The 18219-nt window shown below is 33.4% G+C and overlaps 1 long non-coding RNA gene across 47 annotated transcripts; it reads right to left on the bottom strand.

The window, feature by feature from the left end:
- Positions 1-1430: 1430 nt before the first annotated feature.
- On the bottom strand, positions 1431-12005 carry LOC145801854 (uncharacterized). 47 transcript variants are annotated; one of them, XR_014343524.1, is made up of 8 exons: positions 11709-12003; positions 10892-10936; positions 10711-10759; positions 9380-9429; positions 8153-8234; positions 7714-7815; positions 3872-6083; positions 1431-3430 (listed from the first exon to the last, which is right to left on the bottom strand). It is a non-coding gene; the product is annotated as an uncharacterized LOC145801854 (long non-coding RNA). The 47 variants fall into 47 exon arrangements; XR_014343522.1 differs by having other exon boundaries at positions 7714-7800; XR_014343525.1 differs by having other exon boundaries at positions 1431-2197; positions 6008-6083; positions 7714-7800.
- Between the last annotated feature and the right edge of the window lie 6214 nt (positions 12006-18219).

Below are 18219 nucleotides of genomic sequence, written 5' to 3'. Positions count from 1 at the left end.
TAAATTAATAAAAGATTAATGGTGTGGGAATTTTAATAATAGCTTCAAAAGTAAAAATGATTTCTGTAATTATTGAAACTACAAGATATGTCTCTATAATTGCCAGAAACTCCAAGGAGGTGAGTGTAATTTACCCAATTATTTTTTTTTCAATTTATTTAACTTATTTTTATTTAATAAATTATAATTAAAATTATATCAAACAGTTTAATACAAACTGTTAAAAAGTTATAAGCTGTGTGTATAAGAAAAATTTTATTATACACATGTTGGAGAAAGTGTATCATATACACTCTTAATTATGTTATTTTTTTAATTATGATATTATTTTAGTTATAATTCATAAATTTTTTTAATAATATTTCATATTATATTTAGTTATGATATTATTTTTAATTATGATTTAAAAAAATAAAATTATATTAGTATTTTTTTAATTATAAAATGTATAGTGCTTATCGTATAATGCCTAAGAAACACTCACATGCATGGCAGTGTGAAGAGAAATTATTGGAGGCACAAGGCGGTGCCTGACATCTCACGTAATGTCAGTATATTCTACCATGTCAACAAAAATCACTTCACTCCTTGACGTTTCATCTATCCAGATTTTCTCAATTGGCTGATTATTTAGTATTTTCGAAATATAAATATGTGATGTTTTATAAAATTTAGATCGATAGAGAGACACAAAGACTCACAATTTATGTTAGAAATGAAAAAATAACATGAGAGTAACTAGTTAATGATTGATTTAGAGTATGAACACGTAATATTCTAGAAATATTAAATAATTTCTCTTCTTAATATTGGCCGTACATTATAAAACGAGTCAAAATTTCAAATTTATAACCCATTTGATTCTTCTCTTTCAAGACTACTCAACAATACAAGAAATTTGATTTTTTTTAATTTTTCATATTTTTTAAAAATTTGTACAAATATTTTTTAATATTTTTTATATTTTTAAATTAAATGTTTGTAACCCATATTTTTTAATATTTTTAACCCATTTAAATATTTTTTATTTTTATATGTACAAAATTTTTAAAAAAAATCACTAAATACAAAAAAAAAAAATAAAAAATCAATATATTTTCATATTTTATTGTATTCAATAATTTTTTTTTAAAAAATTTTGTACAAATTTTTTAGAGAAATTTTTTAGAAAAAATTAGTAAAAAATTCACTCTAGCAATTGTCAAAGCCATTAGGTTTAGTATTTTTTTTTTTAGTGAGTGATTCACACTTTGTAAAATATTTTATTTTCAACTTTACCCTTCGATTTTTTTTTATATGTTTGACTTCTCATTGACTATTTATTCAAATTTATATTTATCTATTCAAATTTTTTTGTCTATCTATTCAATTTTTTTTTTCTATGTAAATTTTCTATATGTTCAAATTTTTCTATGCAAATTCTCTATCTGTCCAAATTTTATTTGTGCAAATTTTTGATGTCCTCATATCATCTGATGAACAAAAGAACAAAATTTACATGTTTTTCCCTATATATGTACAAATATCTATTCGAATTCAACAAACACAGATCTATAGATCTATCCACTGACAGATATACATCCACAAAACAAACACAGATCTAGAACTTGAACTTCTGCAAAAATGGACTGTTCGTTTTGGCGTCGTCTTCGATCTAACCCTGTCGCTCCTTAGCTGACTCCATATAGTTCAAATCCTGAGCCCAGGCCCGGCCTATATCACATACACATACACTCAAAAAATGCAAGAGATCGCAAGTCAACTCAGCTCCAGAATCCCTAGAATAGATTTCGCTTCGTTCCTTCAAAAACATTGTTACTTGTCAAATCCTTCAAGCTACAAAGTTAAATCAAAATATAATCAGATTGAATTCGATTCATAAAAACCTACAGTTATACATCAAAGCTTCAAAGCTCAATCTATGCACAAAAAAATTTGATCTTCTCTAATGCAAAGTCATGAGTAGCGAGATAGAGAACTTCGATAGAGTATAGGGGCACAAATATATAGATTTTGAGATGAATCAAAACCAGAGGAGATTGAAAAGTTGTGAGACAATGATGGAGAAGCAAAGCAAAGCTTGTTATTGTGTGTTGTTTATGAAAGCTGACAAATAGAGAAGAGAGAGATAGAGAGCTGGGAAGAACTCGAGCTTGGCGGCCTGCACAGCCTTGTCCTTGAGCTGTGCTAGCGTTATCTGAAAACAACATCACCAAATCTCCATCATTCCAAATCAATTCACACAAACAAAAGCACAGATGGAATAATTCAAGGAGCCATTTATTCTTTAAAATCAGATAGAATAATTCAACATTAATCCTTCCCCAATGTTACTCATCAAAAAATAACTAAATTAATTAAAAATCCTTCTGTAGACGAATGAATCAACTTTTTCAAATGATGAATCATTGTCCAAAACAAATAACAAATATCAATAATCACAATAAAAGCAATAATCACGACAAATACACAAGAACACTCAAAAGTCAGGCCAAGTTTGGCATACCCAAAATAATCCATCTTTTTATCTTTTTTCCATCACATCACCTCTCTACTTTTCTGCATATCTTTTCGTAAAAAGATAAAGAGTACACTTATTTAGGTCATCCCAAACAACCCTAATAGCAATCTATCTACATCTTGAGTTATTGCCAATCTCACAAACATGTTGCAAAAATTTTATATGAAATAGCTGTCTTAAACCAGCAATCTGTCTCATTCTTCTTCTACTGTTAGGAGAGGATTCTGGTGACGTGTCGGCTGCTGATTGGGTTTGGTTGCTGAAACTAGGGTTTTTGAGTCGGTGGTTGTTGTTGTTGATGGTGATAAGGCCGTTTCTTTTTTCCTTCCTCTGCCTTCATTTCTCGCGAATTTTCAATCACAAAACAACTGAATCAGCTGCTAAATTCGTTTCTCTATTTGGAGATACAGAGGCAAGATCTGGCGATGATACGGCGGACGCCGAAGATCGGTGGCTACTGAGGTGCTCTAGGAGAGAGAGAATAACGATCTGTGAGAGAGAGAGAGAGAGAGAGAGAGAGAGAGAGACAAGGGAGTTGTGGTGCAGAACTCGTTGGCGGTTAGGGTTCCGGTGGCAAACTTCGAGGCACTATACTCTGTAGCGGGGTGGAGGCAACGGGGTCTGTGTGGAAGGCACAGGAAAGAGAGAGAGTGGGGGGAAGAGAGAGATAAGGGGACTAGGATCCTCTCCAGTCATAGTTTCTTCCAGCAGTGTCCGGCACTTTGTACCAGATGAAGACACACGGCGAAGAGTTGATCTAATGGACTGAAATGAGCCACATAGTGCAGATGGTGAGAACATATTGAAACGGTACCGTTTTCCGAAAAACAACATCGTTTTGACTACAACAAACGGAGTGAAATTTTTTTCTTTTTTTCTTTTTCTTTTACCTGGGCAAACAACAATTACCTTGCTTGTTTCCACTTTTCAAAAAACACTTTTCAAAAAATTCTACTTTCTTATTTTTCGTATTTTTTTGTTTTTACTGAATTTTTTTAATATTTTAAGCAATTTTTTTACTTTTTAGACACACTTAACATAAATACACCTAAAAAGGAAAAAAATTGTAAAAAAAATCTTTTAAAAATTCACTAAATACCAAAAATATATAAAAAAAAATACAAGAATTTAGTACATTTTTTGTATTTTTATGTATTTATTAATTTTTTAAAGCACTTTTTCACAATTTTTTTACTTTTTAGATACATCTAAGTAAGGTGCATCTAAAAAAGTAAAAAAAAATGTTTAAAATTTAAAAAATATTCACTAAAAATAAAAAAACACGAAATCAAAAAAGTCAGTTTTCAAAAAACTTAATCTAGAAAACTCAAACCAAACACACTGAATGACGTTCCATCTCTCTTTCAATTTCAGTCCAAAAAAATTAAAAAAAATGGGACCAAGAATACCCTAGAATAAGATCGATACATTATCAACTTGGAAAACAGCCGGCGTGCATAAAGCAGCAGCAGCAGCAGCGACAACTGCCGGTGTGCATAGACCAGCAGCAGCATCGACGGAAAGAACCCTTCAAACATCAGCAGCAACACCAGCAAAAAGAACGTTCAAACCGGCGGAAGGGACACTCCATTGTGGTACGTTATCAACTTTTTCTCTATATATATCCTTTGAAGAGATGTTGTGTTGATTTGCTTGAAGGTGTTGTGTTTATTTACAATATCAACTCTCTCTCTCTCTCTAAATATATATATATATATATATGTACTATTGTTTGTTTTGAAACAAAATTAACTCCTTTTTATATATATATATTTTTTGGTAATGCTATGGTAATGCTTTTATCAAGATTGCCTGAGTTGTGGGTAATGCTTTGTTTTCTATATATGTTTGATGAAATATGTTTGATGCTCTGTTTTCTATATATCCCACAACTCAAGTAAGTCATTCTATGGTAATGCTTTTTATCCAATTAAATTATAGAAATGTTTTATTGCTTTTGATGCTTTGTTTTTTTAATTTCATTTGGTACTCTGTTTTTTTTTTGTTGTTGTTTATTCTTAAACAAAATTAACTCCTCTCTCTCTCTCTCTCTCTCTCTATATATATATATATATACATATATACTATTGCTTATTTTGAAACAAAATTAACTCCTTTTTCTATATATATATTTTTTGATTCTTGTATCAAGTTTACTGATTTTTTTTTTATTGTTTTTTATTCCAATATCAAAGTACCGTTTTTTATCCAATTACATTATAAAAATGTTTTATTGCTTTTGTTGCTCTTTTTTTTTTTATATTTTATTTGGTGCTCTGTTTGTGTTTTTTTTGCTATTTATTCTTAAACAAAATTAACTCTTCTCTCTCTCTCTCTCTCTCTCTCTACATATATATATATATATATATACACACTAGGGATAACCCGTGCCTGAAGGCACTGCCAACAATTTTTTTGGTATCACGTGCTACGAAACTCCATGGTAATAAATCAATTCAAAATGGTAATATCACTCCAATTTAAAACTTCACATATAAGAAACTGAAATTGTTTCTACACATTGAATTAGCGAAAGCATTTATAAATTTCAAATAGCAAATTTCAAAATTAAAGTTCAAAAAATGAATTCTATGTTTGAATGTAGCATAAGCAAAGAATCTAGAAATATTTGCTAAACTTAAAAGTCCAAATAGCAAAGTTTAGATTTTTATTCACGTCAAAATGACACATCTATACACTATAGCAAGTTAGAATGGAATAACCTTCACTAAAAGAATGTTATTGAATTAGTATCATAACTAATAACACTTTCACTTTATCAGGTTTCAATGCCTTCAAATAAAGGTCAATGAACATTTTAGTACAAAAGAATCATCCTAGCTAACCTCCCCCCCCCCCAAAAAAAAAAATATATATATATATATAAATAATAATTAAACATGAGAGAGAGCCAACCAACAACACACCGGTAGAAGCAACGTAACCTAATGTTTCTAATATGGATCAACGACCAGCAACAAAATCACATGCTTAAATTCGCTTCAAAAAACCAATAGCTATGAAAAATCACATCAAAATGCATATGAGAAATCGAAAGAAATTGTAATGAAGAATAATTGCATCAAAAGAAACTGTAACATGAAAAATCGCATCAAAATACATGTGAAACAGGAAAATCAATAGCTATGAATCAAAAAGAATTGAACATAACTATTATGGTCAATTGAATTATGTCATTCAATGGCGAAGTGAGAATAGACACATGTATGCATTACTAAAGTAAACAAATGAATAGAAAAGCAAATAATAGTATAGATATACCAATTGAGAATGCCGATATATCATACAGACTTCCAAATAGAATTAAACTCAGATTTTGTAAGGGGAGCGAACAATTTTCTTTATTAAGGCTAAGAGAGTCTTATTATAAGGAAGAAGAATTTTTGAAGGCTATAAAGCCAAACAAAATTAAATCTTCAAACGAAAAACCAAACAAAATTAAATTTTTAAACAATTAAAGCTTACGTTGTGTGAAGTATTCATTTTTAGATGATCATGCTCCTTTGAGTTTCCATCTCTGTGATAATGCATAACTCATTTTCTAGTTGAAGCATTATGTATAACAATTAGTAGGCAACAAAAAAAAGAATCAAACTTGAAATCAATGTTAATGGGCAAATCTAACTAAAATTAAACCCAAAGTTCATTAAATAAAATTAACTGTACTATTTTTTTAAACAGAGATTACAACCAAATACTTATAAAAAGATACTTACCACAACTAAAAAACGAAAGAGAGAATGAAATTGAATTAAACATAACTAAGTAGAGAAATGGAACAGTTAAAAAGAGAATCAGAAAAACATAATTAACACTCCAAATGACATAAATAGAATAGTTACATAGGGGAACTAAATTAAACTAAATAAAGATAAGTTTCCGAAAATCAGTACATGAAAATTGATTTTAGAAACCCATTCAGCAACCCATTTTAATAATTGTGCTGGTTCATTTATCATTTTAATATTTTTGGAATCAAAACCATTCAAAAACACATTTAAATCTAACCCATTTAAAAAAATCATTACATGAAAATGGGTTTCTAAAATCTAAACCATTTCAAAAAATCATTACATGAAATTCACGGCTTTTCCTCACTTCATACCCAACACCACCTTTGCCTCAAACCAATCAACTGACATGCCTACTAAAAAAAAGAAAAGGAAAAAGGGATTAGTTGGTTTGTATGCTTTCTAGGTAATTGATAACATGGTGTATACTCCAAATCAATCACCAAGAATTTGCCCACAACATTTAAGAGGGCACTTCACCAAAATTAAGGGTTGAAAGTGAAGCCACCTTCTTCTTCACTTATGAGGTACCATTATGCATAATCGTCCAATTAAAAGTATAAAGTAGGTTTAAACTACTTCAAACATAAAGTAAGTTTATGCCATCACTCATTACTCCAGGATGACTAACTAATAACGTAGATGGTCTACTGAATTAATTTAGTTCCAAAACCAAATATTTGAAGAAGAAAAGAAATAGTCAATTGGCTTAAAACTGACTTTTGTTAATCTAGACCTCTTTACTGTTTTTCTTTTACAAATTCTTTCTAGACATCATTGAGCCAATCTTAGCATTGTTTAGAGTCTTACAAAATAACTGGCAAAGCTGAAAGTATAATTTTTTTTAATCACAAGTTACAATCCTCACTCTGAAAGTAAAATAAAAAATGAGAGGAGAAGAAGAAGAAGAAGAAGAAAGAATGAAAGAAAAGAAAGAAAGAAAAGAAAGGAAAGAATAGGCTCAGCTCTTGTACAAAATAACAGATGGTTTTCACCCAACGAAACTAAAATATGTTAAGAGTGACAGGGGTAAAGGGAAGAAGAAAAACAAAATTGACTCTAACCTATCCAATCAAAATTTTAATTTATTATAATCATATTTGTTTGTCACATTTATTTTAAAATGAATATACAATTGTGCCTTCAGTGTCTAAGTTTTAAAATGAAAATTTTAATTGATTATAAGCACTGGTAGAGTTATAGGCTGTGGAAAAAGTAATAGACAAAGTTATTCTACTGAATCAGCCTGATCTAAATTTCTCTTCCACCCCCAAAATCACCTATATCAAGAAGAAAAATTACAATAAAAAGAAACTCAGCAAATAAACTTCTAGTTCCCTAAACAAAGATATAAAATTGTGAAGAAAAAAAAAGGCTCACTTGTTTGATGGGCCATTGTGTCATTACTCTCCATTTCTTGAAACATTCACCAATAGACCCACACAACACTTCTAATCATTTTATAACCTGAATTTTTCAAGTCTAATCATAACAAAGTAAAATCAAACATAAAGGCATTCTAAACAATGCTAATTTTTAAAATTATAGTAAAAATTATCATAATGATTATCATCAAAATTGTATGAAATTCAAAAATTAAAATAGAAGACCCAAATTATCACCATAAAAAAATCAAGTACTTGCTCTTCTTGGTTCTGAACCTAGCTAATAATCCAGAAGATAGCCAACATGTAAATGAAGCTTATCTAATAAAAATTTAAGATACTTAATTTTCACAACATGTAAAATGAAGCCAAGTCGAACAATAGATAAGTAATAAATTATTAACAAATCCATCAATGGAAGGCAGACCAATTACCTAATCAACCATTGCAGCAAACAAAGTCACAACAACTTTTTATGAGCTAATCAAACACTCCTTCAAGCCAAGGCATATGTACCTGAAACAAAAGGAAGAATAGAAAATATAAGTAAGCAAGCTCCATTATCCAAAATCAACCCCCTAAAAATTGCCCATTGTTTGTTATTAAAAATAAGATCCAACTCCCACCATTTGATTCACCAATTTGAATATAAATGTTTTATAGAGAGGCCAATTTGAGAGAGAATAGACAAATGCATGCTCTTTACAACTATCAATTAGTAACCAAACAAATGTGACATTTCAATCCACAAATGTGAGTGCCAAAAAGCATGAAAAATCATTTTTATGAACATATGAAGAAGCAAACCAAGCTGAAGGTAGTAAATAGCAATTAAGCACAATCACTGTTTCAACCTTCCATACTGAGTGACAATTTTTGAACATGAAAGATCCATTCATAGAAAAAGACCTATCTCATCTTAGAGCCAAAAAACAAATAGAAATCACCCATTCATAGAAACTCATTTCATTGAAAAAGACTTATGTAATCTCATAGTAACCTATTTCATATTCATATAAACGAAATCAAAACCATAAAGAAACACAAACAATTATGCCCAACTTCTCTGCACTCCTCTTTCAGTTATCCATAAAGAAATTGAAGGGAAAAAAATTCAATCAACATTACATAAACAAACCTGCTATAAGAAATGAGTAAATTTAACAATATTAGAAATGAATAAATTTATTTCAGTAACTTACAAATAACAGTATTAAATTTAAAAAAAAATCGTAAACTAAAATCAAATTGATCAATTTAATTCCCGATGGAAGCCAAGCATCCTATTAAAGAATTATGGTACCTTTAATGAGTTAACATGGTGCACTGAAATGCTAAGAATAACAATTGCAAAATAAATAAATAAAATAATCAAATAACTCAAACTATTCAAATCCACCCACAAGCAAAATATGAAACCAATCATTTGAATCCATTTAATTTGCTCATAGAAAGCAGCCAACCCATTGCCACAACGAAAAAACAAGATTTAGATTTAAAAAAAAAAAAAAAATTGATTCCTAGTAGAAGCCATCGAAACCATCACATACTGTTAAAGACACACACAACATCACATAACATCATAGATTCCTGGGCAAAGACACACACACACAACATCACATAACATAACATATAATATTGTCAAAGTTTAGTTCCAAAACTGAATCTAAATTCATAAGGTGGATTGCGACCTCTTCCCTGAGCACAGCAGCTGCAAAAAAAATAAAAATAAATTACCTATGCAACCAGATTGGTTTAGGACAACGAAGATGTATAATTTTACTCAACAACACTATTGCAGTGACAGAAATTGGGTACCGATATTTTAGACAAACTAGTTCATTTCAGATGATATGTTGACACACATTGAGTGTGCGAACACCATTAAGTGTATAAACATATTGAGAGACATAAATCGAACCTTACAACCATATCAGATGACATTTTAGACAAACCAGTTCATATCAGATGATATGTTGACACACATTGAGTGTATGAGCACCATTGAGTGTATGAACACATTTAAAGGCAGTTTATTTAGGCTTTTGCAAAAACCTAGTGCAAGAGAAGTATTGGATGAGAGCACACAAACACAAAATTTGGGAATCTAACTGCATTAAACAAAATTTGGCTATCTAAATGCTATTCACAATGGAACAAAAATCAGAGCACACAAACACAATAAATAAAGGAATAAATAAACTCAATAACAGATGAGAGTACACAATGTATCTGACAAAAAAAAATAATCATCAAAAAAATTCTGCTCATAATTTTGTTCAAAAAAATTCTGCGAGTTCGAAGGGACTCAATAACAGAGGAGAGGGACTCAATAAACAGTTTATATAACCATATCAAGGACTCACAGATGTCAATGAAACACCACCATATTTCTCTCCCATTGGCAAAAAGTATACAGTGAAGGTGAGAATAAGGATTGCTTGATCATAGAAGATAGCTTCCAAGCTTCCAATTTTACTTGATCAGTTGCTTCTCTGAAGTTATGGTCTAAAATGAATTAAAATCAATCAATTTTTTTTATTTTTTATTTTTTATTTTTCCTTCTCAAAGAGTAGGGAGTAAATTCACAGAAAGGAAAAAAAATTCCTAAATGAAGACATGAAATTTACACCAATTTATTAGTAACCCAAATAAACTCCAAATTCAGAAAATTTAGTAACCGATAAAACAAGTTGTTTATAGAAACAGAGCATTGATTCCACTAAAAAACCCTCAATTTTGCCAGCACTTCAACTAAACCCTCAAAAATTTCATAGTAAAACAATCCAATTCCAACCCCAAATCATGAAATTGAACAAAGAAAGCGAACCCTAACATGCAAATCAGAATATCATGAAAATGTACTTGAAAGAAGTCAGCAAACTTGAACATTAACATGCAAACATTTATGTAAACATAGCTATTGCTGAAGAGAACGTGTTCATACTCAATACTCAGAGAGAAACGGAGAAATGGCAAAATGGAGAGAAACCTGGTGGTCGTGTTGATTGAACAGCGGTACAGTGATGATGTGGTTGTGGCTGGAACAAATACAGAGAAAGGGAAAGAAAGAGAAATCAAATTACCTGATTAACAGGGGTTAGCAGTGTTCTAAGTAATTAACTAAATTACTTAGAACACTGGTTAACAGGGGTTAGCAGTGTTCAAATTACCTGTTTTGAATTGCAGAGGCAGTTTATATAGGCTTTTGCATAAACCTGGTGCAAGAGAAATATTGGATTAGAGCACACAAACACAAAATTTGGGAATCCAACTGCATTAAACAAAATAACAGAGGAGAGAACACAATGTAAACCACAAAAGATGCTGTAAACCACAATTAGGCATAAAAGATGCTGTGAACCACAACCATCTTCCTCAAAACAGTTCATACACTCAATGATGATAATTGCAAAGGTACTGAGCACAAATATTGGCAGTTAGGAAATTTTTTCTGGGTAATTAAGCAGTCAGGAAATTACCTATACCAACAGATTGGTTTAGGACAATGAAGATGTATACTTTTACTTAACAACACTATTACAGTGAACCAGAAATTGGGTACCGATATTTTAGACAAACCAGTTCATATCAGATGATATGTTGACACACATTGACTGTACGAACACCATTGAGTGTATGAACACATTGAGAGGCGGAAATCAAAACTTGCAACCATATAGACAAACCAGTTCATATAAAATTTCAATTGAATCTTGTAAAAATAAAAATTGGTCTACTGGAATGCAATCAAGAAAGAAGTAATAACTATAGATTCTACGCAAGAGAAATCCACACTAAACTGAACTGATCTACAAAAGAGAAAGAAAATAGAAATTAGGGTGAGAGCGAAGACTCACTGTCATTAGGGCAAAAATCAAAACCTGAAATCCACTGAGAGAGAAGGGGAATTGCAGCAAGGGAAACACGAAAACAGGCACAGCCACAAAAACGAAAATAGAGAGAGAATGAGAGAGGCAAAAATCAAACCTTGCGAGTGCGAGCTCGAAGGGAGGGTGGGTGTTGATGCTGAATTGGGTTTTTGCTGTTTGTTGATGGCAGTAGACTGATGTTGATCGGCGGCGGCGGTGGTGGTGAGCGGCGGCATCTACTACAATTTCACTGTACTACAACACCTTGATGAAGATTGTGGGTGATGAGAGAGATCCACCATAGATGGAGTTGAAGAGAGAACGTGTAGAAAGGGAGTTGAAGAGAGGTGTTTGGGCAGACGTGGGAGAGAGAGAGTAGAGAGTGTTTCATCATCTGAGCCATTGATATTTTTAGAATGATTTTTAGAATGATCTGAGCCTTTGAAATCAATGATACATTTTATACATTTTCAAAAATCATTCTGCTTTGTTATATAGCGCTTTATTATATAGATTGTTTTTTATTCTTGTATTAAATTTAGTGTTTTTTTTTTCAGTTTCGATTCGTAGCTCGAAATTCGGAGGCTCGAATTTGACTCGGCATCAAAACGACGTCGTTTTGGTGTCCCTTTTTTTTCGTGTTTTTTCTGAAGAAGAAATAAATTATTTCTAGATGTTGATCTGCATAATTTGGTCTAGAGAAGAAGATGAACATCCAGATCAACATCAATGAAGATCAACATCCAGATCAACATCAATGAAGAAATAAATAAAAGAGAAGAAAAAGATGAACAATTTGGTCTTTGATCTGAAGATCAACATCCAGATCAACATCTCTAGACGTGGATGTCTGGTTCAACTCCTCCGTCTAGAGTTGTGTTTATCAACATCTAGATCAACCTCAAAAAAAAAAAAAAAAAAAAAAATCTGGTTTGCAGATCAACAACAAAATTTTGTTCTGCAAATAAATAAAATTTTTTCTTCTTGTTGGTTCGACAAAAAAAATATACAGAACAGAACAATTTTTTTTCGGATTCATCATCATCAACAACTTTTTTTTATTTATTTTTTTTAGATTCAGAACAAGTAAAAAATAAATAAATATATATAACATAATTTTTTGCACCGCCATCATCCTAATCAAATTTTTTTGAACAGCTTCAGATTTTGAACATCATCATCATCATCTTCATCATCTTCAACATCATCATCATCTTCAACAGCTTCAGATCACCGACCAACAGCTTCAGATCACCGACCGCCATCACCGATCTTCCTTCTCTTCTCTCTTCCTCTTCTCTTCTCTCTCTCTCTCTCTCTCTCTCTCCCTCCTCTCCTCTTCCTTCTCTGTCTCTGTGTTCGAAAGAATGAAAGGGAAAGAATGAAAATGAAAGAAATAAAGAAGAAAAAGAGAAAAAAAAAAAAAAAAAAAAAGACAGCCCAAAATGATCGTTTTGGGTTGTCGAGCCATTCGGGCCACAGTGATTTCAAGCTACCACTCATTTTTCTTTTTTTTTTATTGTTTTTTTTAACTGTATCAGACTAATGGTTTTTTGTCCAATTATATTGTAAAAAATGTTATTGCAATTGGGGCTCTGGTTTTTTTATTTTTTATTGCATTTGGGGCTCTGGTTTTTTATTTTATTTTTTATTTTTATGTTTTTTATTCATGTATCAAAGTGCATTTTATTGAAAGATAAATAACTTGTTAGTGTTATTATAAAAAAATTTAACCTGATTTGTGAATCTGCCTTCTCAAGTTAGTATAAGAAAAAAAAGTAATTTATTGGATTTGTTGCCTAATTTATTGGTTGTTGATGGTCGTGAATGTTTGGTCTTTAAATATTAACTTTTCTGTAGGACTTTCACATAGATTTTGATCCTTTTTGGTGCAAAATATGCTTATTTTGTCATGTGTTAGTGAAGGTCAAAGTTTCAAAAACTGGGGGAGCATACTAGATGAACAAGTGGATTGCAAGCAAGGATCAAAGTTGCAGGGCTAGAAGTAGTAGAGAAGTATTGTGCAAAGCTGAGTGGTTGGTGTTTGCTTTGGTTGTTTCCCTGTTTATGAATCTACTAGCTTTGTGGGCAAAAATGTAAACCTTTGAATGACAAAATGTGAACTTTCTATTTATTTTGAAAGTACTGTAATGGAGATTAACAGAATGTAATGGTAGTGCAACATTCAACATTGTAATGACATTGGTGAATTTATTTTGATGAATGAACAAAAGATTTATTTTGTATCATGACTTTGGGGCACCAATTATATATATATATATATATATATGGATGAATATGTGTGTGTGTGTTCGATTTTTTTTTTTTAAATATATTTTGAGAAACATGCCCTTCAACAATGATGCAGCAGCAGCTGCTTGCTAAGGACGCAAATTGAATTGGTGTCACTGCCTAGTCCTTACCAAGAATAAAATGATTTTGTTTCAGATTGCATTGGAGTTACAAGATAATTTCTTTTATCAAAGACAAGATAAAACATAGTCAACCCTTGGACCTACAATGCATATAACAAAATATCAACCAACAAATTAGTAATTAACACAGAAGATGCTGAGCCTTGAACTCTAGGAAAGCTATAAAGCAATGGAAAAATCTACAAACCAACTTCATTTTAGACCATTGCAACGTCTCTAAACTTCCAATAAATTTGGCTGGACAAAAGTTCAAAAAAACAGAGTTCACTTGTCTCCAAATAAATGTTTACCACCACCAATGAACTTCCCAATAACCGTACGGGGACAGCTTTGACATCAATTAAACAAAGTTCAAAAACTAAAGGTTCACCAACAACAAAGTTCAAAAACAAAAGATCACAGCATCAATAGTTGGTCATCAACAACAATCTTTCACTTGTCTCTTATGTTGTGTTTGGTTGAGGGATTTGAGGAGGGATTTGGAAAGGGAAATGGAAAAAGTAGGTGAAATATGAATAAAACATACCTAAATTTCACATAGTTTCACACACCTTTTCCCTTTCCCTTTCCAAATCCCTCCCCAAATCCTCCAACCAAACACACCATTAAGATGTTTTGAATTTGAAGGATTTGAAGGTGTATGGGTCTTCTGACCAATGTTTAGATTGTCAACCTTTGAAAGAGAAAAAAAAAAAAAAAAAAAATTAGAACAAGTTAAAAAATATATAAATCAAGAATATCCATCATAATTCATATTATATGCCTGACTACAATGTGTGATATTTGAGCATTGTGATTGGTATAGCACATTAGTTCCTTGACGTAAGGCTTGGAAGCTAGTGAATTGAGGCTCTCCATTCCATAACCAAGGCATTGAATTGGGTACTTGACCATATGGTGTCACTACATGTGAGGGCATGTTTGGAGGTACTTGTACATCCTAAAAAAAAGAGAATTTATATGAAATGAACTTAAATAAAGTAAATAATGTGAAGAAAAGAACAAAAAATTAAGTAATAACTACTTTTCTTTTCTTTCTTGTTGTGGCCAAAATTAATTAAAAAATTAAGTAATACCTCAACAGATGTTCTTTTCTTTCTTGATGCTTCCAATGACTTTTCCTAACTACTTTTAATCCGTTGCCTTCCACATTGGGAGTCAATCTTTTTCTTCAGCCCCTTCGCTTGAATGAAATTTTCGCTGCCCTCATTCATAAACATTTTAGAGCTGTCATCATTCATATCAAGTGTTTAATCAATAACAGTAACTGTAACTTGCTTTCAACAAGTTGAAGCAAATTTTTCCCTTACTCAATGGACAATTAATAGGTTTCTTCCAATTCGGAGGCCCTACACGATATCTTATTGAAAAGGGAGCATAATGTCTTATGTCTTCTACTTTGTTCCAACTTAGGGTCAGCTTGAATGTCACGTCCTTTGAAATCTTGAATGACCTGAGCTCTAGCTAGTTTTCTCCACCTTTTTAGATTGTATTGGCTTGGAATTTCCATTATGGTCATTTCATCTTTAAGCATTTTAATCATATGACTGCACAAGATACCTTTCATTTCAAACAAACTACAAGAACATGACACATTACCATCTTTGTCCCTTATCACTTGACGCATTCTAGACTGCCGATATGCTCTCATAGTATAAACCAAACTGTTAGTATATTATTCTATGTTAATGTATATCAGCTGTTAGTAGGGTATATTTCTTTTCCTTTTACTTTATTTTATTATTGCAACTTTCGGCTCCTCTCCTATATAGAGGAGTTCAACTGAACCTTTGTAACATCCATCAACAACATTCAATACATAAATCAATATACATAATTCATTCTCTCTGTATCTCTCTCTATCAATTTATCTTACATGGTATCAGAGCAAGGTTAAGAACTTAGTATTTTTCGCTTCCCCGGCGGGCGGCAACCTCGCCTTGGCCGCCCGCCGGACCTCAATCTAATCCGCTAGAATTTTCTACACATACCTTGAAGTTTCTTCGAGTCCACCATCTTCACGCCCAACTCCTTCGAGTCGCTGTCCTTGACTCACCCAGTCAACCCATCACCGAGTTCAGTCGGCATCGTATCATCATCTCCAGCATACCCATGGCCATTCCAGCCTCGGGAATCGATGTCGCCAAGCCCGGCTCCGACCGCAATACTCCCGGCAGCGAGCCCAGACAAAGGAGATGGCATACCATTTATAAACAGTAACCCGGCGGTGCCATTGCCAACCGGTGAAGTAGACTCTGCTACAATACGCCCTTTGCCCACATCTTCTGTCCATGGAGCACAGGTGGTGGGCTTGCTTGCACTTCAAATGAACGGGTGATACTCCAAGTGACAACCAGTACATGTTTCCGCCTAGCACGCCTCACATGCAAACGGCCAACAAGTCGCCCCCGGTTCCGCTACCCTGTAAACTGAAGGGCAGTCGGGAGATGGGCCCAACTTGTATTTACCACCACTAGATGCCATAAATGCCCCCAGAGAAGCCCTGCAGAGTTCTTCCAACTTTTCACAAGATAACAGAAACCTCAAATCCATGAGCAAGATGTGCTCACCACACATCTCACGGGCACAACCAAGGGGGAACCCATCACGGCTTTTAATTGCAGATTCTAGTTGTTCAACCAAGCACGATTGACAGAACTCATGTCCACTCTCCAACCTCTGTGTGTGTGTGTTATTGAATTCCAGAAAAGAAACGCTACCCACGTGATTTCATCTCTCTCGGTGCTGAGAGAGAGAGAACAACACTTTTTCTTAAAAAAAAAAAAAAAAGAAAAAAAAGAAAAAGAAAAGCAGAACGCAGCCTACAAGCATATTACATTTCTTTAATTTTGTTATGAATTTTCCACTCTGCACTCAAATACTTTCCCACCACCCTACACTAGCACTCACTTCCCTCTTTTATTTCTTTATTTAAACCACTTTTCCATACTTTCCCAACACCCCACACCAGCACTCCCTTCCCTCTTTTATTTCTTTATTTAAACCACTTTTCCATACTTTCCCACCCACCCACCCCAGCACTCCCACCCACCCACCCCAGCACTCCCTTCCCTCTTTTATTTCTTTATTTCAAACCCTTTTCCACGGACAGTGAGCCCGCCCTTTTCAATTCATTTTTCATTACATTTTTTTTTATTATTATTAAAAAAAAAAAAAAAAAAAACAAACAAACACACAAAAACAACAAAAAACAAAAAAACACGACGCAGAGGAAGATCTGCACACCAAACTCACTCATTTTATTCATGTCGGGCTCACCCCGATCACCCATGTTTCCACATAAAAAAAAAAAAATAAAAAAATAATAACAAAAAAAAAAAAATACAATAAAATAAAATAAAATACAAACAAACCACCACATTCACAGGTGGGATTTTTTCTCTACTCTGCCGCCGGCCTTTTCTTCTTGCCTCCGTCCTGGGCGGTCCTTGCCGGTGTTGCCTCCGTGTTTCCCACTCCACTGGGCACGATCACTACTCCCTGCTCCTCCACTGCAGCATATGGCGGCCCTCCAAATCGGAACATCACGGTGGCCTTCCGCTTCAGCTCCTTGTTTTCTGCCCTTAGCACGCTTATCTTTGCTCGCGCATCCTTATACATGCGTTGGAGCAGAGCCAGCTGAGAGTTTAATTGCTGCACCTCATTTGTCCTACTCTGCAGCCGGTGCGACAAGTTTGTGACCGCCGTCATGGACTCCACACATGCCTTCAAAGTATACTGATTCGCCTCCACATCCGTTTGCACTGCCATTTTTTGCTCCACCGACTGCATCGGAAAGTTCAACGGAGCAAACCCAGTGGTGTTTGGTTGAGGTTCACGGGACACCGCACCAGTTATCTCTCTTGTGGACTCGTTGAGGTCGGGAAAGAGAGTAAGCAGAGGGCGGGACGAAGAAGCCATTTTCTCTCGCAACAGAGTGTTACAGACTCTCTCTCTCAGCACAACGGTGTTACAGCCTCTCTCTCTCAGCACAACGAAGAGTTTTACAGAGGATTTCGCAGGTTTTTTTGCTTCTGCCTCAGCCTCAGCCTTCGTCTTGGTTATATAGCCAAGGCAGACACGCGCATTTTGCGCCGCTCGGCGCTCGCCGACAACCTGGCACGCCTTTTCATGGCACGCCTTTTGATGCATTTGGGCACGCCTTTTGATGGCACGCCTTTTGAGGGTGCGGGC

The sequence above is a fragment of the Camellia sinensis genome, chromosome 11 (genome assembly GCF_055761805.1).
Source record: "Camellia sinensis isolate YWXY chromosome 11, ASM5576180v1, whole genome shotgun sequence".
Taxonomy (NCBI): Eukaryota; Viridiplantae; Streptophyta; class Magnoliopsida; order Ericales; family Theaceae; genus Camellia; species Camellia sinensis.
This window is presented reverse-complemented; position numbering and strand designations above follow the sequence as displayed.